At 39.8% G+C, this 27,694-nt stretch overlaps 1 non-coding gene across 1 annotated transcript; it reads right to left on the bottom strand.

The window, feature by feature from the left end:
• Positions 1–20,853: 20,853 nt before the first annotated feature.
• On the bottom strand, positions 20,854–20,959 carry LOC132629563 (small nucleolar RNA R71). The gene has a single exon (XR_009578332.1). It is a non-coding gene; the product is annotated as a small nucleolar RNA R71 (small nucleolar RNA).
• Positions 20,960–27,694: the final 6,735 nt, after the last annotated feature.

The raw sequence follows: 27,694 nt of genomic DNA, 5'->3' as shown, positions 1-27,694 counted from the left end.
CTCATAGGAAGAAAAATGGTCATTTTTCCTAAATGCCCTGTAGCCTCTTGTTTATTAGCGTGGCGCGCAACACACTATAAATAAGACTACTATACACGGCTCGTAGACACTTCCTAGGACTGAACTACTCTGATACCACTTCTGTCACGACCCGACCAGGGGCCGCGACAGGTACCCCGGGCTAGCCACCGAGCACCGCTCGTTCTATTACTCGTCTTACTCATTTAGTGCTCTTTTATCAATTTTATACTCAAAGCATAAGGAAATTCATCTTTCATTTCAAAACATAATACTTTATATGCACAAGCCTTTTGGTCATTGAAATAATATATATATATATATATATATATATATATATATATATATAGATTGTTAGACCCCGTGTTTTCATGCGTTGGAAAGCATGCGAGTTAAATGATATTAGTAACGGAAACGAGGTTATCCCCCAAGCTTATAGGTAGTTAGAGTGATGGTACAGATGTGTTGTAAATATTAGAAGTTAAACAAATCAAAGAAAATAAGCTTCGTCGAGGTTTCAAAATTTATTTGAATGAAATACCGTCCAAGCTATAATACCTCGTATTTTTGGACTAGGAAATTGAACCGTCCAACATGAGCGATTTTACGGAGGACGTAGGATTTGGTCATATTCAAGTATGCAAATTAAGAGCTCGGTGTAACCAAGGATGAGGTCCTGAAATAATTTAGGACTTAACAAGTGTGACGACGGTGATCGGAAATGATATTTAGTGTATGTATAAACAGGCTACGGACTAAAGTCCTACCACAAGATTATGGTAATAAATATATGAGATGTGTTAAAAGTGGTTCATGTTTAAGTGGACTGAGATCAAGAAATTAGTTATGTGGGTAATTGGTTAATAGTGGAATAAAGTGGGAGAGTATGGAATTAATTGTGGTGTTAATATAAAAAATTAGTGAGCTAATGTTGGCAATGGGCTGCCACGTGGCACCAAGTAGGCTGCCACGTGGCATCAATTGGTCCAATTAATAACATTAACGTGTCAAGTAAATGGATGACTCAAGGTCACCTAAAGGGAGATTCTTACACATTGAAAAGCACACTTTCCACATTTGAATGTTAACATTCATTGTTGCAAGAATTCATTTGATTTAGTTCAACTATGTGTTAACATAAGAAATCAATTCAGTCAATTTGTACTTGGAGGAAAATGTTCACAAGGGTATTATCATTCAGGAAGCTATTCATTGAAGATATATGTACATTCTCAGCAACGCCATTCAATTGTGTTACGGGTTTTGCTCACCGCTTTGATCTCGTTGTACCACTTTATCGTATTGTTAGACCCGGAATTTCTTCAAAGTGAAGTAAAGAGAAAGGAGAGGAGTTTTTGGAAAATAAGGTAAGAATTCTCCTCTACTAGATATATCTAAATTCGTCCAGGTCATAGTTAAATTGAGAGACGGGAATTACGGAATTAATTGCGGGAAATCGGATAAATTGTTATTGTCATCATGTGGACTGTTTGGTGGTTGTTATAAATTGGTTGGTGTGCGGGAATATCGTGGGATTGGCTGTGGTTGTTGTTGTTGTTGTTGTTATGTTTGTTGTTATACTATGTATATACGGAAATAAGGAAGTGTATACAAGCATCGGTGTAGGAATTTATTTTGGGCTGTTTTGGAAGTGATTTAGGAATGGAATTGATTCTATTTGAATATGTATTTGTTAATATTGTTATTGGTATTGTGATTGATATTTTGGCTAAATTGTTGGAATTGATGAAATAAACCCGAACTTGAGAATGTTATTAAGTTAAGAAAGAAGCATGCAAAAGGTGACGTGGGTTGTACAGATCCTACTTCAAGCTTGACGATCATTATAAAGTACTATGAGGTCATTATGGATATATACATGTTGTGTTGTGGAGATCTATTTTTGTCATTTTGGCTGTTATTGTGATATATGAATTAGGGAAAAGCTGCCTGTTTCGTTTTAGGATCAAATTACCAATTGATATACACGATATACGAAAGCCATCTAAAGTCGTACATGTATTTCCTTGTTATAAAATAATAGGACTAATCAGCATTAAGACGAGTTCATTTTGGGTTATATTGGCAACCTAAGGTATATAAAGCTAACCCTTCTTTCTTTTGGCATGATCTTTATGAAACAAACATACAACGAGCATATGACTTCAAAGAAACTCCTATTCTTAAAGACACTAGGATGGCTAATGTTCTTGATTTCCAGAACCTATTTCATTATGTCTTGATACGTGTCTATGGTCCTTGAAGTTCTATTTGATATAATCCATAGTGACATTCGAGGGGTACTTGACATGACTATTGTCTTTGATACTTAAGTATTAGTTCATTCTACTTATTCTGTTGAGTCTCAGATGATGATTTGATTTGCATGTGGTTACTCACTACTCTGCTCGTGCATGCTATTATTATATCTTTCACCGAGTCCCGAGCCGGGTATGTTCTCGTGCACAGTTCACTGCATTGTTCACCGAGTCCCGGGCCGGGTATGTTCTCGTGCACAGTTCACTGCATTGTTCACCGAGTCCCTCACTAGAGGGCCGGGTACGGTATATGTATATATATATGACGATATGATGATATGATGATGTGATGATATGATGATATGATGATGTGATTATGGCGCCAAGGATGGTATGTGATGACTTTATTCACCGAGTCCCGTAATGGGCCGGGTACGATAAATGATAATGACATGCATGTTTTACGTTTCATAAGGCCAGTGTATTGGTACTTTAAATGTCATACTTGTCTCCTATGATCTCTATTTCAGTCGCGATTCTCTTTGTTGTATTTCATGCTTCATATACTCTATACATATCTCGTACGTACCCCCTTTCTTCAGGGGGCTGCGTTTCATGCCCGCAGGTACAGATACTCGATTTGGCGATCCTCTAGACTAGGACTTCTATTCACCTGTCTTGAAGAGCTCCATTGTTTCGAAGCCTATAATTTTGGTACATATCCTTTTTGATGTATATATATGTTTACCTAGGGGTACGGCGAGGCCCTGTCCCGTCATATTTCACTATCGATACTCTTAGAGGTCTATAGACATATGTGTGGGTTGTGTACAAGTTTTGTTCAGCTGTGCCTATATGATGTGCTATGCGTATGATATTGACATGTAGTGGCAGCCTTGTTGGCTTGCGTATCATATTGACATGTAGTGGCAGCCTTTTCGGCTTGCGTATCATATTGACATGTAGTGGCAGCCTTGTCGGCTTGCGTATCATATTATATTTTGATTAGTTGTGACTCCTCAGGAGACAGGTTATCGGGATATATATATGATGATGTTATGAACCCTTGGAATTCTTTTGCAAGTTTCCATATTGTCCTTAGTTTCAGTCTGACTATATTTAGCAGGTATGTATATGAGTGTCCAGTTTGGGCACTAGTCATGGCCCATGGGGTTGGGTCGTGACATATATATATATATATATATATGGTAGCAACCTCGTCAGACCATACCACCCACACTGTGTATCTACTGTCACGACCCAACTAGGGGCCGCGACGGGTACCCGGAGCTAGCTACCGAGCACCGCTTACCTACTACTCATTTAATGCTCTTTCATTAACTTTCCATACCAATTGTAGGAAAATCATATTTAAATAAAAACATAAATAATTATATACATTTGCCTTTCGGCCATCAAAATAATATATATATGGTAATAGCGTTTTGTGAGACCATCTAACCCACACTGCGTATCTACGAGCCTCTACTGACATACTGTATAAACAGACGGAACAGGACTCCGTGGTGCCCAAAATATGCATATGTATATGTACATCAAAAGAATGGCCATAAGCACCTCCGAACAATGGAGTGCTCTCTATCCGCTGGCAGCTACTGAGGATCTGGGTCAAGCTCTCCTCCCTGTCTACCTGTGGGCATGAACACAGCGTCCGAAGAAAGGACGTCAGTACGAATATTGTACTGAGTATGAGAGGCATAAACAATGAAAGAAAGCATCAATAATAAAGTGATAATATCAACAGGAAGCATCTGGATCTGACTGATGATCATAAAAGAAGTAATGCATGCTGTCTTACTCATACTCATCATCATGACATATATGCATCATATGCAAGCTACCCGTCCATGTCGGAATGGTGTGATAATCAATAATATAAGCCTGAGTCCAGGCCTCCCGCGTCTGGGGTACCATCTCATGCCGCCCACTAGTGGTGTCTGCCCACGCCCGAAGGTCATGGTGTATCTGTATAGCTGCCCGCCTTGGCGGTGACTGCCCGGCCAACTAGGCACGGTGTAAAATGCTCATGACATGCTCAATGAAAAATATTCATAATAATGTGCTCATCATAAAATACTCATCTTATCATGATATGTGTATAAGGCTCAAGATCAACTTTACTCTATCGGGGTGACGTAAGGTCGTAATCCCCCGGTTACATTATGGAACCATTATGGACTTTCTGCCTCACCTTGAAAGGACTAATACATAAGGTGAGTGTAGGCAAGGAATAACATCCTCATATCGTATAGCTTATCTCATATAGACATTTATAGGCATAGGCCTTTAACTTCTTAGAATGTGAGAACTCATGAAGAGGATAGAGATTCAAGCTAAACGACTCATGCCATTAGAAAGAAGGACTAGCCTCACATACCTGGTCGTTTAGCTAGACTATCGCTCACTTGCACTCCTTCAATATCACGTTGTTACCTTCATAAGAGAATTTGGATCAACGTTAGTAACTAACTACAAGAACGCATCGCTAATTCTAGGAAAAGTCGGACAACGCTTCCTTTGTTTATACTACTTTGCTCATGCTTTATCTCAACTCTCAACATTCATAACATTACTCATAATATCACAATCGACAATCGTCATTTACGTACATTTAGCAAAATCCACCATTTTCCTCCAATTTCCCCCATACTTAGCCTTATGACTCGTCTTTGCGTTTTCATGCATTTAATGCTTGATTCATGATATAAACATCGTTTATAATGTAATCGTACTCTCAACACTTCAACATTCGTAATTCAATTCCACTATCATTCATTTATGTCACTATTCACTAAATAATGACCCACTCTCTTTGTTCTTCTACATTTCAAGTGTCTAAGCTTTCCAACACTTCAAACAACATGGAATAATCATGAAACTTACCTTAGATGATGGTTTAACAATCCTTAAGTTGAAATACTTCACTTAGCCAAACCCTAGTTCCACCTTCCTTGAAATTTCTTCACTTAGAAGATCCTTTATTGTGTTCTTACACTTGATTTCATGAATTTGGTGGTGTTGATCTTGATATTCCCTTTAATTCTCTTGAAGTCTTGTGGAGGAATTATTTGGAATGTTCTAGAGGTCTCTTGAGTTGTTGGATGAATAATGAAATAATATGAAGCCTAAGTCCCTTTTTCAAATCACAAAATCTAATCTTTAATGAATTCTTGTCGGGGTGAACAGTGGTCGTAAACCACCATATACGGACCGTATTTTGATTTACGGTCCGTCCTCCATGGCCGTATTTAATCATTCCAAAAACAGAAAGTTTTGGCTGAGGGACATGGCAGTTTACGACCTGGTTTACGGTCCGTAAACCAGTTTACGGGCCGTAAATTGGGTCGTATTTAACCATATCAACACTGGCAGAACTTGAGATTTTTGGCACGATGGAAGACGATTGCACTATACGGTCCGTAAATCACTTTACGGGCCGCATAGTGCCATATACGACCACTGGTCTGAAAATTTTCCGCGACTTTCTTATTTCCAAAAATTCACAATTAGCCATTCCCGACTTAGTAAAACATCATACACTCCATCCCTTCCTCGTTCTACTCATCACACAAGTATGAAAAAATTTCCGATGTGTAACATCTACGAGCCTCTACTAGAGTACTAGACATATGGACGGGACAAGACCCCGTCATGCCCAAAACATACATGTACATAAAAGGATAACCATAAGCACCTCTGGAACAATGGAGTGCTCTCAAACAGCTAACAACTCCTACGAGTCTGGATCAAGATCACCTTCCTGTCTACCTGTGGGCATGAACACAGCGTCCAAAGAAAACGGACGTTAGTACGAACATTGTAGGAAGCATCACTAAGGAACATATGTATCTGATTGTCAAATATAAAGAAAATGATACATGCTGGCTTACTCAAAATCATCATCATGTCATATATGCATAAATGTACAAACTGCCCGTCGATATCGGATCGGTGTGATAATCATTAGCCTGCGTCCAGGCCTCCCGCGTCCGGGGTATCATCTCATGCCGCCCACAAGTGGTGTCTGCCCATGCCATCTGGCCATGGTGTATAGCTTCCCGCCTTAGCGGTGACTGCCCGGCCAAATAGGCGCGTTGTTATATAATCATCATAATATGCTCATCATAGTGCATGCATAAAGACTCAAGGACAACTATGCTTTATCGGGGTGACGTAAGGTCGTGATCCCCCGATTCCCTTATGGAGCATTCATTAACATCCTGTCTCACCTTGAAGGGAATAGTATATGAGGTGAGTGTAAGCAATAAAGGACATCATTGACGCTTTAGGAACATCATATCATGAACATCTAGAACTTCTATGCTTTAACCCATTACATTGTGTAGCTATTTAGGAATATAGGCTCATATCTTTCCGGAACTTAAGAGATTCATGGAGAAGAAAGAAAATCACGCTATAGGATTCATGCCATTAGAAAGAAAGGACTAGGCCCACATACCTTTTTCGCTTAACTAATCTATCGTTCGCTTGGTTTCCTTTGGTGCCCACGTTTCTACCTTCAAGAGGAATCGCATTAACATTAGTTACTCGGCTATAAGAACATTTTATCATTTCTAGGGAAAATTGGGTAGCACTTCCTTTTTCTATACTACTTTTCCCACATTCTATATCAACTCCCAAACGTTAATAACAACAATCATCATTTATCTACACTTACCACAATTCACCATTTCTCTTTGATTTCTCCACAATTATGATTATAACTCGTTATCGCATTTTGTCATATATAATACTTATTCCATGGTCTAAATGTCACTTATAACATATTCACAATCACAGCATACCAACATTCATGATTCATCCCAATCACTATTCAACAATTGTACTATTCACACATTCATGACCCAGTTTCTATGTCTTTCCACAATCCAAGTGTTTCAACTTTTAACCACTCAAACCATATAAAAGGGTCATAAAACTCACCTTAGATGATGGATGAACAACACTCAAGTGGAGCTCCTCTTCTTGTACCAAAACCCTAACTCACTTCCCTTGAGCTTTCTTGGCTTAGATGAACTTTTAATGAGTTTCATACACTTTATTTCATGGATTTGGTGTAGTAAATCTTTGTTTTCCCTTAGTTTCTTATGGATGAATGATGGAGAAGGTTCTAGAGGGTTCTTGGAGAGAGGAGAGTGGAAGATGAAATGAAATAAAATGAAGGAGGGGTCCTTATATTAATTCATGAAATCAGTCTCGACCGAGATGCATGGTGTGATCGACGGAGCGTCGATTGGATCGACAGGGCATCGATCTGATCGTTGAAGTCGTTAAATTTCCAGTGAGCAATCTGTCGTTTCCTCTCATTCTACGGTGAGAAGGATGGTTCGTCGAACTGATCGACGGAGCGTCGACCTGTTCGTCGAATGATCTTCGTTCCAGCTCAATTTTACGGCACAATCGACGGAGCGTCGACTCGTTCGACGGTACAAAGAACGACCGGCGAACCCCCTTTCGCAGAACTGCGGTGAAGTTTCATTTGATGAACTTTTCTCTCTTTCCTCTAACTTCTATGGAATCTTAATTACAATTATTAAGTATCCCTTCTTACTTGTAGGGACATCATGTTCACCTTAACTTACGTTAGTCCCTTCACCGCTCAGCAACCCAAAGTTCCGAGGTGTAACATGTCTGAACCTCTCCTGGCAGTGGAAACAATTGTGGATACCTGGGCCTCATATATTTTTTAGGTTCCCAAGTCATTTCTTCCTTATTCTTATTTCTCCATAAAACTTTAAATGAAGCTACATCTTTAGTCCTTAACCTTCGAACTTATCTATCTAGGATAGAAATGGGAAACTCATCATAAGATAATTGCTCGGTAACCTGAACTTCATCTACAGGTACAATTTGGGAAGGATTTCCAATATACTTGCGAAGCATTGATATATGGAATACTGGGTGAACCATCTCCAAGTGTAGAGGTGGATCTAACTCATAGGCTACTTGGCCTACTTTGCATACAATCCTTTAGGGTCCATTGTATCAAGGTCTAAGCTTACCCTTTTTACCAAATCTCATAACGCCATTCATAGGTGACACCTTCAAGAATACCCAGTTATTAACTTAGAACTCTAAGTCTCGTTGGCGATTGTCTGCATATGACTTCTGACGACTCTGTGTTGTCGATAATCGGTCCTGAATAAGCTTGACCTTATCCACTACTTGTTGGATCAAATTTGGCCCTTCTAACTTTGTCTCCCCTACTTCGAACCATCCAATTGGTGATCGACACTTTCGCCCGTATAAAGCCTCATACGGGGCTAACTGGATACTGGAATGATAATTGTTGCTGTATGCAAACTCAATAAGTAGTAAATGATCATCCCAGTTGCCTCCGAAGTCTAACACATACACCCATAGAATATCTTCGAGAGTCTGGATTGTGCGTGATGTGCCGGGAAATTATGGCAAATCCAAGGCCTTTTTATGAGAATTTTTACTTATTTTTAAGCAAGTTAGCGGCAAGTTAATGTGTTTTTAGTGTTTTTCAGGTAATGGAGCAATTTTGGGATAAAAACTGTGAAACTGCAGAATTTTGCCTTGATGATAAAATATTGGCCGTATTCTCGAATACGGGCTGTATTCTCAAATACAAACCGTATTCCTTGAGCGTATTTAAAGATAAGAAAAACCAGAAATGCATGCTGAGAAGATGATGAAATACGAACAACTTTTACGGATCGTATTCCACTTTACGGTCCGTATTTCAAAGCGTATTTTAGCATTTGGGCACTTGGCAGAAAGTTGAAGTTTTACAAGTTGAAAGACGATCAAGCAGAATACGGATCGTAAATCAAAATACGGTCCGTAATCCCTGATGCTGCAGTTGCCCAGATCTTGAAGGAAAACCAAGGTGTAAAACCAGTTTACGGTCCGTAATGTGAAATACAGACCGTATTTTATGTCGTCGGGGACCAAAGTGTAATTCTGTAACTTTTACATTTCAAAACCTATAAATAGTCCAATGTAGGGTTTTATTTCGAACCAGTTATTATTTTCATGACTTTTGTCTTAGAACATTAAATACTCTCTTTACTTTGTAGATTCAAAACATCAATTCAAGTATTATCTATTCCTTTTTCCATCCAAAGTAAGCAATTATGAATTCTTCAATTTCTTGTTTCTTGTTCATTGTCATGAGTAGCTGAATTCCCTTACTAGGGTTGTGAACCCAATGATGGGTGTTTTGTGATTGAGTTTGTGATTGATATACACATAATGGATTATTAGGATTTATTTATTCTTCATTCTTCATTCATAATTAATGGTTGCAAACATTGATTAAAGCCAAAAATCTTGATTTGTTTGGGAAAACAATTAGGGTTCGGTAAGAATAAATAACAAGAACTCAAAGCTTTAAACTTTTTTTAATAAATTCACTTAGGAATAAGAAGAATTTACTTGGCACAGTTAACCATTCTTCAATATTCACTTTCTTATATTTAGGAGAATCGTAGAAAGAGAATATTTATTTGGAAATAGTAGAGATTCATATAGAGGTTAAGTGCATTCATGTAATGATCCGTTAGAAGTATATCAAGATCAATACCCATGACCATACACCTTATCAAAAGGGGACACAACCTTGGTTTCTTTTTCCATAAATTACAATCCAAAGAAATTAGTTAGCCATTAGTCATAAACAACCAACTTTTAAAAACAATCATCGGATTAAGACATTAGACCTAAATTAAGCATTCTACGTGTTTAGTAATCTTTTTACACCATATTCCCTGTGGGATTCGATCCCAACCTTGTTGGGTTACTATATTTGACAATGTCCGCTTTATACCATTAAAAGGTGTAATTTGAGCATATCAAATTTTGGCGCCGCTTCCTGGGAATACGGTTTTGAAATTACTAAATAGTGTTTGCTTTGATTGAAGTCTTTTGCTTATTCCATGACACCTTATTTGCTATTTCTTATTAACCTGGTGAACATGAATCAAAATCAGCAAAACCAACACGCTGGTAACCAGGGGGTCGATTGAATAATCAGGTGAATGAATCAGATGACGAGAATGTTTCCGCTGATCTTGTTCCTGAAGAGGACTATGCATCTGTTATTGTTCATCCTTGGGTTGGAGTTGCAAGCGTCAAAATTGACTCCTCTCTATACCAGTTGTTAAAGCTTGAGGGCTACTTTTGGAACTCTACCGATAATGACCCTCAACGTCATTTGCAAAATTTTGTGGATGTATGTGCTAATCCCATCCAAAACAAAGTTTCACAGGATGCTATTTGGCTGAAGCTTTTCAAATATTCCTGTTACACCTTGAAAAATTCCCCGTTAATGTACAGTTACTAGGCTAGCGAGGAACACGAGGTATCCGATGATTGGATAAGTAAGAAATAGCATTTGATGATCTTAATCGAGATTTAAAGACATTTGACTAAAAGGGAGAAGTTTGGCAAAGAAAGTAAAGGATATGTTATGTGTCTGGTACGAATTATGGACGACGAGTTAATGATGGAACAATGATGTCTTAGAGATGAGTAATGACGTCCCTTAGATTGGTATTGGGGTGTTAAACAAGTGTCAAGAAGGATCCATAAGGATCGGAGATCAAACGAGTCGACGAGAACAAGTCCCGTATAGCTGGACATTATACGGCCAGACATACTGGTCGTATAAAATACACGGACCGTATGTCCAGCCGTGGGTTCTTCCCAGAATGGCACACTTTACTGGACCAAACATACGGTCAGTACAAAATATACGGACCGTATGTTGGTCCGTATGTTCTGGTCGGGACAGATTTTGAATTAATATAAGGGACCTTTCTCTTATTTGATTTTCATTTCATTTTCACTCGACAAGTCAAGAAAAATCTTGAATATTATCTCCACTCTTCATCCATATGAATCCAAAAGAAATTGATGATCAACTTCATCAAACCAACAATAATCAAGAGTGTGAATCCCAATAAAGTCATCCAAGCCAAGAAATCCCAAGAGAAGTGAAATAGGGTTTTGGTGCTAGAAGAGTATTTCCATTCAAGGATTGTTTCTACACTATCTAAGGTAAGTTTTATGGTATTTTCATGATGTTTGAAGTATTAATAAGTTGAATCACTTGGATTGTAGAAGAGTATAGAAAATGGGTTATAAATGCATGAATAGTATCATTGTTGAGTAGTAGTTGGAATGAATCATGAATATGGATATGTTGAGATTGTAAATATGTTATGAATGAAATTTAGAACATGGGATGAGTATTATATATGAAAGAACGCAATAGTAAACGATGACCATGATTATGGAGAATTTGAAGTGAAATGGTGAAATGCGGGCAATGCAACTGAATGATGATTGTTGTTGCTATATTGTGAATGTTGTTATTAACGTTTGGGAGTTGATATAGAATATGGGAAAAGTAGTGTAAACAAAGGAAATGCTGCCCAATTTTCCCTAGAAATAGCAACACGTTCTTATAGCCGATTAACTAACGTTAATGCGAATTCTCTTGAAGGGAAGAACGTGCATATTGGAGAGGAACGTTCAAGCGATAGAGTAGCTAGACGTAAAGGTATGTGAGGCTAGTCCTTTCTTTCTATGACATGAATCCTATAACATGACTTTCCTTCCTCATTATGAATTTCTTACATTCCGGGAAAACTATGAGCCTATGTTCATGAGTAGCTATATGAGATATGTTATGAGCCCAATAATAATGATGGTGAGTTAAAGTATAGAGATTCTCAAAGTTATGATATGATGATCCTATAACGTTAATGATGTCATTTATTGTTTACACTCACCTTATATGTCATATCCTTCAAGGTGAGTCAGAAATGTCAATGAATGCTCCATAATGAAATCGGGGGATCACGACCTTACGTCACCCCGATAAAGTATAGTTGTCCTTGAGTCTTTATGCATATGTTATGATGAGAATATTATGATATAACACCGTGCCTATAGAGTCAGGCATTCACCGCTACGGCGGGCAGCGTATACACCATGGCCAGATGGCATGGGCAGCCACCACTAGTGGGCGGCATGAGATGGTACCCCGCATGTGGGAGGCCTGGACGCAGGCTAATGCTAATGATTATCACACCGATCCGATATGGACGGGCAACTTATACATTTATGCATCTATGACATGATGATGATTATGAGTAAGCCAGCATGCATTATTCCTTCTATGAATTTCAGTCAGATACAGATGTCCCTCATTGATGCTCCTTTATTTCATTGACGTATCATTATTGTTTATGCCTCTCATACTCAGTACAATGTTCGTACTGACGTCCGTTTTCTTTGGACGCTGTGTTCATGCCCACAGGTAGACAGGGAGGTGAGCTTGATCCAGACTCGTAGTAGCTGTTAGCTGATTTGAGAGCACTCCATTGTTCCGGAGGTGCTTATGGTTATTCTTTTGTGTACATGTATATTTTGGGCATGACAGGGTCTTGTCCCGTCCCTATGTTTAGCACTCAAGTAGAGGCTCGTAGATACGCAGTGTGGGTTATATGGTCTCACGAGATTGCCATTATGTAAGTATGTATATATATATATATATATATATATATATATATATATATATATATATATATATATATATATATATATGTATGTATGTATATATCTTTTTTATGGCCGAAAGGCTTATGTATATAAAAGTATTTATGTTTTCAAATGAAAGATAGTTTTCCTATAATTTGAGTATGAATTTGATAAAAGAATGTTTAATGAGTATGATAAGCGGTAGAACGAGTGGTGCTCTGTGGTTAGCCCCGTGTACCCGTCGCGGCCCCTAGTCGGGTCGTGACAGAAGTGTTATCAGAGCAGTTCAGTCCTCGGAAGTGTCTACGAGCCGTGTCTAGTAGAGTCTTGTTTATGGTGTGTTGCGCGCCACGCTAATAAATAAGAGGCTACAGGGCATTTAGGAAAAATGACCATCTTTCATCTTAAGAGATCATGCGATAGAGCCGTGTATAAGATTTTATCCTCCCTAATAGTGTGTTGTGATTTCCGAAATGCCGCCAAAGGGAAAAGCTTCAGCCGCCCAGAAGGGCAAGACTACGACAAAAAGGCGAGTAGAAAGAGATCCGCCCATGAATGTAGAAGACGGCGAGTCACAAAATGAGGCTCCATCTAATACTTCCTCCACCCCGCCTAATGTGGAAGAACAAGGGCGGAGCTTTAGCTCCAATTCCTCCACCGGGTGCTTCGGGTCAACAAATGACCGAGGCTATTCATATATTGAAACAGTTGGTTGCCGCCCAGGCACAGCGGCAGAATGCGGGCCCAAGTGATCGGTCAGCTAGTACCAGAGCCCGTGACTTTATGAGTTTGAATCCTCCAGAGTTTTTCGAGTCAAAGCCGGACGAAGACCCTCAAGGATTCATTGATGAGATGCTGAGAACATTGAGGAATATCCATGCCTTCGAGACTGAATCTGTGGAGTTGGCATCGTATAGACTCCGAGATGTAGCGGTATTGTGGTATAATAATTGGATAGCATCGAGGAAAGAAAATGTGCCTCCTCCCGTGTGGCAAGAATTTGTAGATGCTTTTATCCGTCACTATTTGCCACTCGAGATCCACCGAGTTAGAGCGGATAGATTCTTAAATTTGAAACAAGGGAGCATGAGTGCCCGGGAATATAGCCTTCAATTCAATTCATTGGCTAGAAATGCCCCGACTATGGTGGACGATATGGGAGATAGAGTGCATCGCATTGTGAGTGGCTTGGGGCCACATTTGTTCAAAGATTTTTTGACGGCTTCATTGCAAGGCGGGATGGATATTTCCCGAATAAAATCCCATGCCTAGAATTTAGAGGGGCGACAACAACCGCAAAGAAGTGATTGTGATATTGATAGAAGACAAAGCAAGAGGGTCAAATCTATGGGGGCAGGCAGAGATTATAGAGGGGGATCAAGGCAGACTTATTCTAGACATTCGGGCCAGTCGATGACTTGTGCACCTCCCCGATTTACGGGAAGGATATTTGATCGCTCCTTTCGTTCAGGATAGGGCCATAGCTCAAGGGCCTCAAATTCTCAGTTCAGGGAAGATTATAGTCAGAGGAGACCCCCAGTACCGTGGTGCAGCCAGTGCGGTAGAATACATTCCGGACAGTGTTGCCAGGGTTCGGATGCTTGCTATGCTTGCGGTCAGGTTAGGCACATGATGCGAGATTGCCCGTCGATGAGTGGTAGAATTAGGATTCATCCCACAGGATCAGTGGCTGGTTCATCTTCAGTGCGCTCGGTAGGGCAGATTCCTCAGATTTTAGCAGGTAGAGGTAGAGGCAGAGGGGTAGCATCTACTTCAGGTGCCACTCAGCCCCGTGTATATGCTTTAGCCGGACGACAGGATCTCGAGTCCTCCCCGGATGTGGTTACAGGTATATTTTCTATATTCTCCCACGATGTATATGCATTGATAGATCCGGGTTCTACTTTCTCTTATGTTACTCCATATGTTGCTGGTTGTATTGGGGTGAAACCTGAGCCAATCAAACCTTTTGAGGTATCTATCCCGATTGGTGATTCTGTTATAGCTAGACAAGTGTATAAAAATTGTGTAGTTGTGATATGTGATCGCCGGACCAAAGCTGATTTAATCGAGCTGGAAATATTGGATTTTGATGTGATTATGGGTATGGATTGGTTGGCATCATGTTATGCTAATGTCGATTGCCGAATGAAAGTAGTTCGATTCCAATTTCCAGGAGAGCCCGTGCTTGAATTGAATGGTAACACAGCATCTCCAAAAGGTAGGTTTATTTCCTACCTCAAGGCAAGAAAGATGATAGCCAAAGGCAATATTTATCATCTAGTCCGAGTTCATGATACCGAAGCAAAGTCGCCAACTTTCCAATCCGTTCCGATAGTGAATGAATTTACGGATGTATTTCCAGATGAACTTTCAAGTCTTCCTCTAGAAAGAGAGATCGATTTCTCCATTGATGTGTTGCAAGACACTAAGCCTATTTCTATTCATCCTTATCGAATGGCTCCGGCAGAATTGAAAGAGCTAAAGTCACAGTTGAAAGATTTGCTTGAAAAGGGGTTTATTAGACCCAGTTCATCACCGTGGGGAGCATCGGTCTTGTTCGTGAGAAAGAAAGATGGTTCCCTACGAATGTGCATCGATTATAGGCAGTTGAACAAGGTGATGATAAAGAACAAATATCCTCTCCCAAGGATTGATGATTTATTTGATCAACTATAGGGTGCCAAGTGATTTTCTAAAATAGACTTGAGGTCAGGGTATCATCAAGTGAGAGTTAGAAAAGAAGATATTCCCAAAACGGCTTTCAGAACTAGATATGGCCATTATGAATTCCGGGTGATGTCGTTTGGATTAACTAATGCCCTGGCAGTGTTCATGAATTTGATGAATAATGTGTTTAGGCCGCTCTTGGATTTATTCGTGATAGTATTCATTGATGGTATTATGGTATACTCTCGCACGAAATCAGAACATGTAGAATCATTTACGTATCGTTCTTGGAATTCTTCGAGCTCGAGGATTGTATGCAAAATTTTCAAAGAGCGAGTTTTGGCTGAATTCGGTAACATTTCTGGGCCATGTTATTTCAAATGATAGCATTCGAGTTGACACTCAGAAAATTGAAGCTGTGAAGACTTGGCCAAGGCCTACTACGGCTACAGAAGTTCGTAGTTTTCTGGGACTGGCAGGTTATTATAGAATATTCGTAGACGAACCTAACCCAGAAGTCAGCTAAATTTCAGTGGAACGATGCTTGTGAGCATAGTTTCCAGGAGTTGAAGGACAGATTAACCTCAGCTCCAGTCTTGACACTCCAGAAGGGACAAATGGTTATGTCGTGTATTGTGATGCTTCGAGTGTCGGGTTAGGATGTGTGTTAATGCAGCACGGTAGAGTTATTGCTTATGCTTCGAGGCAACTGCGGAAACATGAAAAGAACTATCCAACTCATGATCTCGAATTGGCTGCAGTCATTCATGCATTAAAAATATGGAGACATTACTTGTATGGCGTACATGTCGATATTTATATAGATCACAAGAGTCTTCAGTATATTTTAAAACAGAAGGAGTTAAATCTGCGGCAGAGGGGGTGGTTAGAGTTATTGAAAGATTATGATGTGAATATTTTATACCACCCCGAAAAAGAAAATGTAGTAGCTGATGCGCTTAGCCGCCGATCAATGGGCAATCTATGTGAAGTTCCACCGGGAAAGAAAGAAATGACTCATGAGCTTCACCAGCTAGCTAATCTTGGAGTGCGTGTAATTGATTCGGGTAGTGCAGGGATTGGCATCAATGATCCCACAGTTTCATCTCTGAATATAGAAGTGAAAAAGCGTCAGTATGAAGATCCTCATTTGTGTCATTACAGAGACACATCTCATGGAAAAGAGAAGTCCCCATTTGAAGTTTCCACGGACGGAATTCTTAGTTACCGAGGCAAGCTATATATGCCGAATGCGATAGAGTTGCGCCGACAAATTCTAGAAGAAGCACATTATTCTCGGTATTCTATTCACCCAGGTGCAACAAAGATGTATCACGATCTCAAAATGATGTATTGGTGGGATGGTATGAAGAGAGACATAGCAGAATTTGTAGCCCAATGTCCAAATTGCCAACAAGTGAAAGTCGAACATCAGAAGCCAGGAGGATTATTGCAAGCAATGGAAATCCCTACTTGGAAATGGGAAGTGATCAACATGGATTTTATTGTGGGATTACCTCATTCTCGAGGCAGGTATGATTCCATATGGGTGATTGTGGACAGACTCACGAAAGCAGCTCATTTTCTTCCAGTCTGGACCACATACTCAGCTGAAGATTATACGAGGTTATATCTCAAGGAAATTGTGCGACTCCATGGTATTCCACTATCCATTATCACAGATAGAGGAGCACAGTTTACAACCAAGTTCTGGAAGTCCTTTCAAGAAGGTCTAGGTACCCAGGTGAAGCTTAGCACGGCATTCCATCCGCAAAATGATGGGCAAGCTGAGCATACTATTCAAACCTTAGAAGATATGCTACGAGCATGTGTGCTGGATTTCAGTGGTAGTTGGGATAATCACTTACCCCTTGTTGAATTTGCATACAACAATAGCTACCATTTCAGTATTCAAATGGCTCCGTATGAAGCTTTATATGGAAGGAAATGCAGGTCCCCAATCGGATGGTTTGAAATAGGAGAAGTACAGCCAATAGGCCCTGAATTGATTCAGCAAGCGGTAGAAAAAGACAAGGTGATCCGAGATCGATTGTTAACAGCCCAAAGTCGCCAAAAGTCTTATGCGGACAATCGCCGACGAGACTTGGAATTTCAAGTTGATGAGTGGGTATTTTTTAAAGTGTCGCCAATGAAAGGGGTGATGAGATTTGGCAAGAAAGGGAAGCTAATTCCTCGATACATTGGACCCTATAAGATTATCCGCAAGGTGGGTCATGTAGCCTACGAGTTGGACTTGCCTTCAGAGCTTTAATCAGTCCATCCAGTTTTTCATGTCTCGATGCTCCGCAAGTGTGTTGGAGATCCCGCGAAGATTTTTCCAATAGATGATGTGCAAGTAACAGAAAATCTAACCTATGAAGAAGTGCCCATTGCCATTCTAGAGAGGTAAGTGTGAAGACTTCGGAATAAGGAAGTGGCTTCAGTCAAAGTCCTATGGCGAAACCACAACCGAGAAGAAATGACTTGGGAAGTGGAAGATAAAATGAAATTTATATATCCACACTTATTCCAACCCTCAGAAGAGATTTGAGATGAAACACTAACACTATGAGGTATGTACGCTTACTTTTCATGCTTTTGGTCGTGTGTGGCCAATTTATAAGTTCGATTGTGTTGTGGCCCAGTGAGGAAATGTTATTATGGGTTGTCGTGACAGGTTGGTAGTGCCATATTATAGGGGAAACTCTGGCGAAATTTTCGTGGAATTCCCGAGTGTTTAACATTCGAGGACGAATATTCCAAAAGGGGGGAAGAATTGTTACACCTTGGAAAATTTCCCTTTAATGTACAGTGAATAGGCTAGCGAGGAACACGAGGTATACGGTGATTGGATAAGTAAGAAATAGCATTTGATGATTTTAATCGAGATTCAAAGACATTTGACTAAAAGGGAGAAGTTTGGCAATGAAAGTAAAGGATATGTTATGTGTCGGGTAGAAATTATGGACGACGAGTTAATGATGGCACAATGATGTCTTAGAGACGAGTAATGAAGTCCCTTAGATTGGTATTGGGGTGTTAGGAAAGTGTCAAGAAGGATCCGTAAGGATCCGAGATCAAATGAGTCGATGAGAACAAGTCCCAGATAGCTGGACATTATACGACCAGACATACTGGACGTATAAAATACACGGACCGTATGTCCAGCCATAGGTTCAGCCCAGAATGGCACACTTTACTGGACCAAACATACGGTCCAGACATACGGGCAGTGAAAAATATACGGACCGTATGTTCTGGTCGGGACAGATTTTGAATTAATATAAGGGACCTCTCTCTCATTTCATTTTCATTTCATTTTCACTCCACAAGTCAAGAAACCTCTAGAATAATCTCTCCACTCTTCATCCATAAGAATCCGAAATAAATTGATGATCAACTTCATCAAACCAACAAGAATCAAGAGTGTGAAACCCATTAAAGTCATCCAAGCCAAGAAATCCCAAGAGAAGTGAAATAGGGTTTTGGTGCTAGAAGAGTATTTCCATTCAAGGCTTGTTTCTACACTATCTAAGGTAATTGTTATGGTATTTTCATGATGTTTGAAGTATTGATAAGTTAAAACACTTGGAATGTAGAAGAGTATAGAAAATGGGTTATAAATGCATGAATAGTATCATTGTTGAGTAGTAGTTGGAATGAATCATGAATATGGATATGGTGAGATTGTAAATATGTTATGAATGACATTTAGAACATAGGATGAGTATTATATATGAAATAACGCAATAGTAAACGATGACCATGATTATGGAGAATTTGAATTGAAATGGTGAAATGCGGGCAATGCAACTGAATGATGATTGTTGTTGCTATATTGTGAATGTTGTTATTAACGTTTGGGAGTTGATATAGAATATGGGAAATGTAGTGTAAACAAAGGAAATGCTGCCCAATTTTCCCGAGAAATAGCAACACGTTCTTATAACCGATTAACTAACGTTAATGTGAATTCTCTTGAAGGTAGGAATGTGCATATTGGAGAGGAGCGTTCAAGCGATATAGTAGCTAGACATAAAGGTATGTGAGGCTAGTCTTTTCTTTCTATGGCATGAATTCTATAACATGACTTTCCTTCCTCATTATGAATTTCTTACATTCCGGGAAAACTATGAGCCTATGTTCATGATTAGCTATTTGAGATATGTTATGAGCCCAATAATAATAATGTTGAGTTAAAGTATAGAGATTGTCAAATTTATGATATGATGATCCTATAGCGTTAATGATGTCATTTATTGTTTACATTCACCTTATATATCATTTCCTTCAAGGTGAGGCAGAAATGTCAATGAATGCTCCATAATGAAATTGGGGGATCACGACCTTACGTCACCCCGATAAAGTATAGTTGTCCTGGAGTATTTACACATATGTTATGATGAGTATAATATGATGAGCATAATATGATGAGCATATTATGATATAACACCACACCTATATGGCCGAGCAATCACTGCTAAGGCGGGCAGCGTATACACCATGGACAGATGGCATGGGCAGACACCACTAGTGGGCGGCATGAGATGGTACCCCGGACGCGAAAGGCCTGGACGCAAGCTAATGCTAATGATTATGACACCGATCAGATATGGACGGGCAGCTTATACATTATGTATATATGACATGATGATGATTATGAGTAAGCCAGCATGCATTATTCCTTCTATGATTGTCAGTCAGATACATATGTTCCTCATTGATGCTCCTTTATTTCATTGACGTATCATTGTTGTTTATGCCTCTCATACTCAGTACAATGTTCGTACTGACGTCCGTTTTCTTTGGACACTGTGTTCATGCCCTCAGGTGGACAGGGAGGTGAGCTTGATCCAGACTCGTAGCAGCTGTCAGCTGATTTGAGAGCACTCCATTGTTCCGGAGGTGCTTATGGTTATTCTTTTGTGTACATGTATATTTTGGGCATGACGGGGTCTTACGCAGTGTGGGTTATATAGTCTTACGAGATTGCCATAATGTATATATATATATATGTATATATATATACATATATATGTATATATCTCTTTGATGGCCGAAAGGCTTATGGATATAAAAGTATTTATGTTTTTAAATGAAAGATGATTTTCCTATAATTTGAGTATGAATTTGATAAAAGAATGTTTAATGAGTATGATAAGCGATAGAACGAGAGGTTTTCGCTGGTTAGACTCGGGTACCCGTCGCGGCCCCTAGTCGGGTCGTGACAATTCCTTAGTTGGAGATGCAAGAGCATGGTTCGAGAAGCTGCCCCAGAATTCTTTTACTACATGGGCAGAGATGGTAGCAGTCTTCCTCAAGAAATGGTACCTTCCTAGCAAGAAGGCTGAGATTCGTGACAAGATCTATGAATTTAAGCAGCGACCAGGGGAACAATTATATGAAGCTTGGGAGAGATTTAAAGAGTATTTTCTGAAAATTCCAAATCATGGTTTTTCGGAGAACATATTAATGAAGAAGTTCTATCGAGGGCTGGATCAAGTGACGCAATCAATTGCAAACAATGCAGCTGATGGTTGTTTTATGAATAAATCTTACCGACTAGTGACCAACATGCTTGATAGGCTGACTACGCACAATCAGGCTTGGCACTCAAATAATGTTGATATTGTGCCTTATGGTAGTGTCATGATCTAGAATATGGTAAAGGAGAATCAAGATACCCAGCAAACAATGATAGAGCTTTCAACTAGTATTTCCTTGCTAACCAAGAAATTCGATGAGACCCAGATTAAGAAGGTAAATATTTGTGAGGATGAATCAGGTATGCCTAAGGGGATTAACCAAGTCCAAGAGGGTCCATTTCACCAGGGACCTCCTATGCAATTTGAAGATGCTAGTTATGTTAACAATTCTCAAGGGGGTTATCAATGGCAAAACTACTAAGGTGGTTACCAGAATCAGAATCAATGGAGACCTCAGTAGGGCCAGGGTGCTTACAACAATAACAACTCAAGGAACTAGAATAATAATTATGGTGGTATGAACCAAGGGAGCTATAACAACAACAAAAATTTTGGGAACAAGAGTTCCAATCCTTATATACCACCGAAAGGGCAATCAACTTAGCAAGGTAGTTCAAGGGTTGAAGAAATGCTTGAGAAGGTTCTGGAAAATCAATCAAAGTCTGAAAGAACATTATCTGGGCTAACAGAGACTGTGGGTTCCCATACAGCAGCTATTCAGAAGCTCGACTCACAGATGCGTGATATTTCTAGAGAGCAGCACCCTCCTAAAAAGGGAGGACTTCCTAGTGACACTATTCCAAATTCAAAGAATGGGGGAGGCGGTGTAGACTGGGTTTTTGCAAGTAGTACTCGGAGTGGTAAAATACTCCAAGGTGCTGAAAAAAAGGTTGTTGAGCTTGAGCCAATTGATGAAGATGAAGAGGTCCAGTCTGAAGCACCAATTATTGTTGATGAGAATCCTATTGACAAGAAAGTGGCTGATATTCCAGAAATTTTGAAGGAGGCTGATGACAAGAGCAAGCAAACTGTGAAAAGGGCTCTCTACCCTTTGACTCAGCTTTTCAAATCTAAACCTTCCTTTCCTTAGAGGTTGGTAAAGAAGAAGGAAGATACTAAGTTCAAATTTTTTTATGATCAGCTGAAGCAGTTATCTCTGAATTTTCCCTTCTTGGAAGCTATCAAGGAGATTCCATTTGAAGGACCTACTGACCAAGAAGTAAATGGTGCAATATGAAACCGTGAGTTTGACTCACACTGTGAGTTCCATCATTTCAATGACTACTATTCAGAAGAGGGGAAATCCTGAGGCGTTCACCATTCCTTATTCTATTAGGCACCATGATTTTGCTCGTGATTTTTGTGATAATGGGGAGATTATTAATTTGATGCCACTTACTATATACAAGCAGTCAAGTTTGGGGATGCCAAGGCCTACTACTATACGGTTGCAGATGGTTGATAGATCTATTAAGAAGCCTATTCGCATGGTTGATGATGTTTTTGTGCAGGTTGGCAAGTTTATATTGCCCACCGATTTTGTGATTCTTAACCTTTCCTTGCTACGGGGAGAGCATTGATGGATTCGGAGAAGAATGAAATCAAGTTCCGAGTCAATGACGAGGAAGTTACTTTTCAAGCAAGCAAGGGGATAAAGTTACCAAGTGCTTATGAGAGCATTTCGGTGATTGATTCTTTTGATGTTATTGATGAAGCAGTGGAGTTCAAGATGGAAGAAGAAAGTTTGGGTGAAGCTCTGGCTGGTATTCTTGTAAACTTTGATGCTGAAGACATGGAGGTTTATGTGGAGACGGTTAATGCGCTTGTTGGGTTAGGTTCATATTCTTACCACCCGAAGAAGCTGAATCTTGATCTGGAAAAAAGAACAACTCCTCCAGCAAAGCCTTCGATCATTAAACCACCAAAGTTGGAGCTTAAGCAGCTCCCATCATATTTGAAGTACGAGTTCCTTGGTTCGAACAATACATTGCCAGTGATTGTTTCAGCCCTATTGAATGAAAATCATATTGAGCGACTTTTGGAGTTATTGCGTGAATATAGGTGTGCCATTGGTTGGACCATAGTAGATATTCAGGGAATTCCTTCTGTGATCTGTGAACATAAAATCTAGTTGGAGGGGGATAGCAAACCGAGTGTGGAGCATCAAAGGAGACTGAATGAGAATATGCAAGAAGTCGTCAAGAAAGAGATCATCAAATGGTTAGATGCTGGAGTGGTTTACCCGATTACTGACAGTAAATGAGTGAGCCCAGTCCAATGTGTTCCAAAAACGTGAGGCATCACAGTGGTGCCCAATGCAAAGAATGAGCTGATTCCGATGAGGACTGTAACCGGATGGAGAGTTTGCATGGACTATCGCAAGCTGAACGCTTCCACGTTCAAGGATCACTTCCCTATGCCTTTTATTGGCAAAATGCTTGATCGGCTAGCGGGACGATCTTATTATTGCTTCCTTGATGGTTATTCGGGCTACAATCAGATCAACATCGCCCTGGAGTATCAAGAGAATATGACTTTACCTTATCTGTATGGGACATTTTCTTTCAGCAGGATGCCTTTTGGTCTTCGCAATGCACTGACTACGTTTTAGCGGTGTATGATGTCGATATTCTCTGATATGGTGGAATACTTTCTCGAGGTCTTTATGCATGACTTCTTGGTTGTTGGTGATTCTTTTGATGACTATGTTGGCCATCTAGGTCAAGTGCTTAAACGCTATGAGGAGACTAATCTAGTGCTGAATTGGGAGAAGTGCCATTTCATGGTGAAGGAAGGGATCGTCCTCGGGCATAAAATCTCTGAGAAAGGGATTGAGGTCGATCAAGCAAAAATTGATGTGATTTCGAAGCTTCCTCCCCTATCTCAATTAAAGGTGTCCGGAGCTTTTTGGGACACACCGGTTTCTATAGGCGTTTCATCAAGGATTTATCAAAAATTGCTAATCTGATGTGAAAGCTTCTTGAAAAAGAGGCTAAGTTTGAATTTGACGAGAAGTGCCGAAAGGCGTTCGATGAATTGAAGCAGCGGTTGACCACAACACCTATTATTGTTTTTCTCGACTGGTCTCTATCGTTCGAATTGATGTGTGATGCAAGTGGCTTTGCTATTGGTGCTATGCTTGGCCAGAGACATAATAAAGCCATGCATCTGATCTATTATTCAAGAAAAACATTGGATGCTGCTCAGATGAACTACACAGTGACGGAGCAAGAGCTGTATGCAATAGTTTTTGCTTTTGAGAATTTTTTAGCCTATTTGTTGGGGTCCAAAGTCGTGGTATACACTTATCATGCTGCATTAAGATACCTGATGGCAAAAAAAAAAAAGATAAGCCGCGATTGATCTGATAGGTGCTATTGCTGCAAGAGTTTGACTTTGAGGTGAAAGACCGCAAAGGAACTGAGAATAACGTTGTTGATCATCTCTCTCGGCTTGAAGAAGCTAGGAGACCTTCGGATGAGCAAGATATCGATGATGCATTTCCAAATGAGAGGGTGTTGGCTGTGTCAATGGAGGTAGCACCATGGTATGCAGACATTGTAAATTATTTGTAGATCAAAGCATACCAAAAGAAGAAGTTCTTGCGGGATTCTCGTCAATAATATTGGAACGAGCCTTACTTGTTTAGAACATATGCTGACAAAATCATTCGGCGTTGTGTTCCCGAAAGTGAAGTGATGGCGATTCTAAAGGTATGCTATGACTCTCCTGTTGGGGGTCATCATATGGTAACCAGACTGCTGCTAAAGTTCTTGAATATGGTTATTCCTAGCCGACTATCTTTCATGATGCAAATCTATTGGTGTGGTCTTGTGATCAATATCAGAGGCAAGGGAATATAGGCTGAAGGCAAGAGATGCCTATAAACTTTGTAATGGAGGTGGAGGTGTTTGATGTTTGGGGGATTGATTTTATGGGACCCTTTGTAAGCTCTGGTGGCATGAAATATATCTTGGATGTTGTGGACTAGGTGTCGAAATTGGTAGAAGCGGTGGCTTTACCTAACAATGGGGCCAAGAGTGTCATTGGGATCCTAACGAAAAACATCGAGGGCTATAATCAGTGATGGTGGTTCCCACGTTTGCAATAGAGCTTTCGCGGGATTGATGGAGAAGTATGGAGTAAAACATAGGTTGGCAACTGTTACATCCGACATTTTTCGCTTATTCGAAAAATTCAAGATAAATTGACTTGTGATGAATAAGGCCACAATTGGACCTTACTTGGTATGAATGTGTAGGTCATGAATTCAATGGTGTGGAATTACGAAAGGTGGCCAAGGGCAAAATTGGAATTTTGGAAACTTGCCTTATGAATTACAAGATGTAACCACCAATTTGGGCTCAACAAAATTAATAAAACAAGGCCCAAAAGGGAAGGCCCAACCAGCCATGCTATGTAAAAAGAAAAGGGGCCCAAGTCCATGATTTTAATTAGGTAATATTATATATGGTTATACATATCCATAGAAGGTTCAAGAAAGCAAGAAAAATCAAGAAATAGAGAACAAGACCATTTCGGGTTAGAGAGGAGAAAAAGAAAGAAAAGAAAGAAAATTCTTGGAGCCTAATCCTTGAGTTTAAAATTCAATTCTTGTGGGAATACTACTAAGTGCAAAGTCCTCTACAACTCGGTACAATTAGTTTGGCAAGAGGACAAGTTTAGTGCAAAGTGAAGAACTTTAAGAAAGGTAAGGATTTTATGCTTTTGTTATGTTATGGAAGGTATATGTATGTTGTAGTATGTGTGAATGAATGAAAAACATGGAAATTTTGTGTGTTGAAAAGTATGCTTGTTGGCCGAATACATGTAAATGAATTACATGTCTTGGATTATTTGAATTCATGTTGTAATTTAGTTGTAGTGTGGTGGAAATTGTATTAGAAATGAAAGTGGAATGAATTAGTGAAAATTTAAGAATGTAGGAGGTGGCCGTGTGGTATGGTTATGTGTTGATGGAGTATGAATTTGATCTTGTTTGTATGTTAAGTGTGTTATGGTGAAGTGAATGGAAAGATAACAATCCTTGTTGTCTTGGAAAAATGGTTATCAAGTTGTTGTAGGAAAGTATGCAACTTTGTTATGGTTTATGTAAAAATGGAAATGAAAGTATCAAGAGGCAAATTATGATTATTGTTGATGAATTTGGAAGATGGAAATGTATAATTAACTTGTATGTTGAAAGTTAGGAAAAATTGGATAAGTAGTGGCTTAATGGAAAGTTGGTATGTTTTGCATATCTTGTGTATATTGTGTGGAAATGGTATGATATGCCTCCGACGTATGTTGTGATGATTTTGATGGTTGATGAATATGAAAATGATAAGTTTGGTTTGGAAATGTAAGTTTGAAACGAAAGATGTTTCGTTATGTCGAAAGATGGCTAGTGATGCCATAGTGTATGTTTTAATGTCTATTGTTGTTTTGATGTCATTCTGGGTTGTTGTGTTGATGCATTGAGCCGAGCTAAGTCTCGGGGATGTCTTATATACAGAGGAAATGCTGCCGAAATTTCGGTAGGCAAGTATGTGTTAAGTTGGATTATTGAAAAGTTTGAAACTAACAAATGGTAAACTTGACCATTTCTAGATTTTTGACGAAATTGGGATTGACGCCAAGCGAGCGTAAGGCGCTATCGAGGTATGTGAAACATTCCCGTATGTTCCTAGGCATGTTCTGGATGTGGTAGGGTCGGCCGCGAGCCTTAAGTACGACTCCGTTCCCCGGAATTCGAGACGGAAAACCGCTCCAATTCCTTCAATTCAGTTGAAGCTATTTTCTTACAAATTGCCTTTAAAGTGAATTTTTGTACAAAACTTCCTTAAACGGAGTCGGAACACTTCCAAACGACTATGGATGACCTCATAAGGTCTATTAGCAATAATTTACCTATGTAGCCTCGAGTTGGTCCGAGGCGGGCCCACAAGGCCCGATATCTTCTGTAAAATTTTAAATACTTCCGTTTTGGTCCGATTTTCTCTAAAAACTTCTGGACTATTATTTTGTGTATGACATGGCTATTTTTGTGTAATTTATACAACATGATTTCTGAACATCTGAGAATCCAATTCTGATAATAATCTGCCGTGCCTTCCCAACTAGGATATAGGCGCGTACTATGCATACTATCCGGATATTCTGATTTTGGCTCGCCGTTTGGCACCCTTCAGTTTGATTGAGTCTGTATGTTGAGTCTGTATGTAAGTAGTTTCTCATTTATCGGTTTGTGTCTGTCTCAATGCATTCTTTCACTGCGACCCGGGCCAGGTTCTGTTATCGTGCATATTTCTCTGCATTGTTCACCGCGTCCCTCGGCGTGCGGGCCGGGATCTGTATGTCTGTATGATATTATGATCTGTGTATGGGGATGGCAGCCAGGATGGCATATGATCTGATCTAATTCTGTCTGTCCACCGCGTCCCGTACTAAGAGGGCCGGGTTCTGTTACCGCGCCCCCAGACAGGGCCGGGATCTGTATGAATGTATGCGTGTGCCATCTGTATTTATATAAGCACATGCCTCTGTATGATTCTGTATGACTCTGTACTACTCTGCATGCATAATTCTATCCGACATACTTCTGTCTGTCCGTCGGAATTACGACTATGTCTGTATGTCCGTATGGCTTTTGATTCTGTATGTCCGTATGGCTTCTGATTCTGTATGTCCGTATGGATTCTGATT

Source organism: Lycium barbarum, chromosome 2, assembly GCF_019175385.1.
Source record: "Lycium barbarum isolate Lr01 chromosome 2, ASM1917538v2, whole genome shotgun sequence".
NCBI lineage: Eukaryota > Viridiplantae > Streptophyta > Magnoliopsida > Solanales > Solanaceae > Lycium > Lycium barbarum.
The sequence above is the reverse complement of the archived record's forward strand: the minus strand, read 5'-3'. Positions and strand labels throughout refer to the sequence as shown.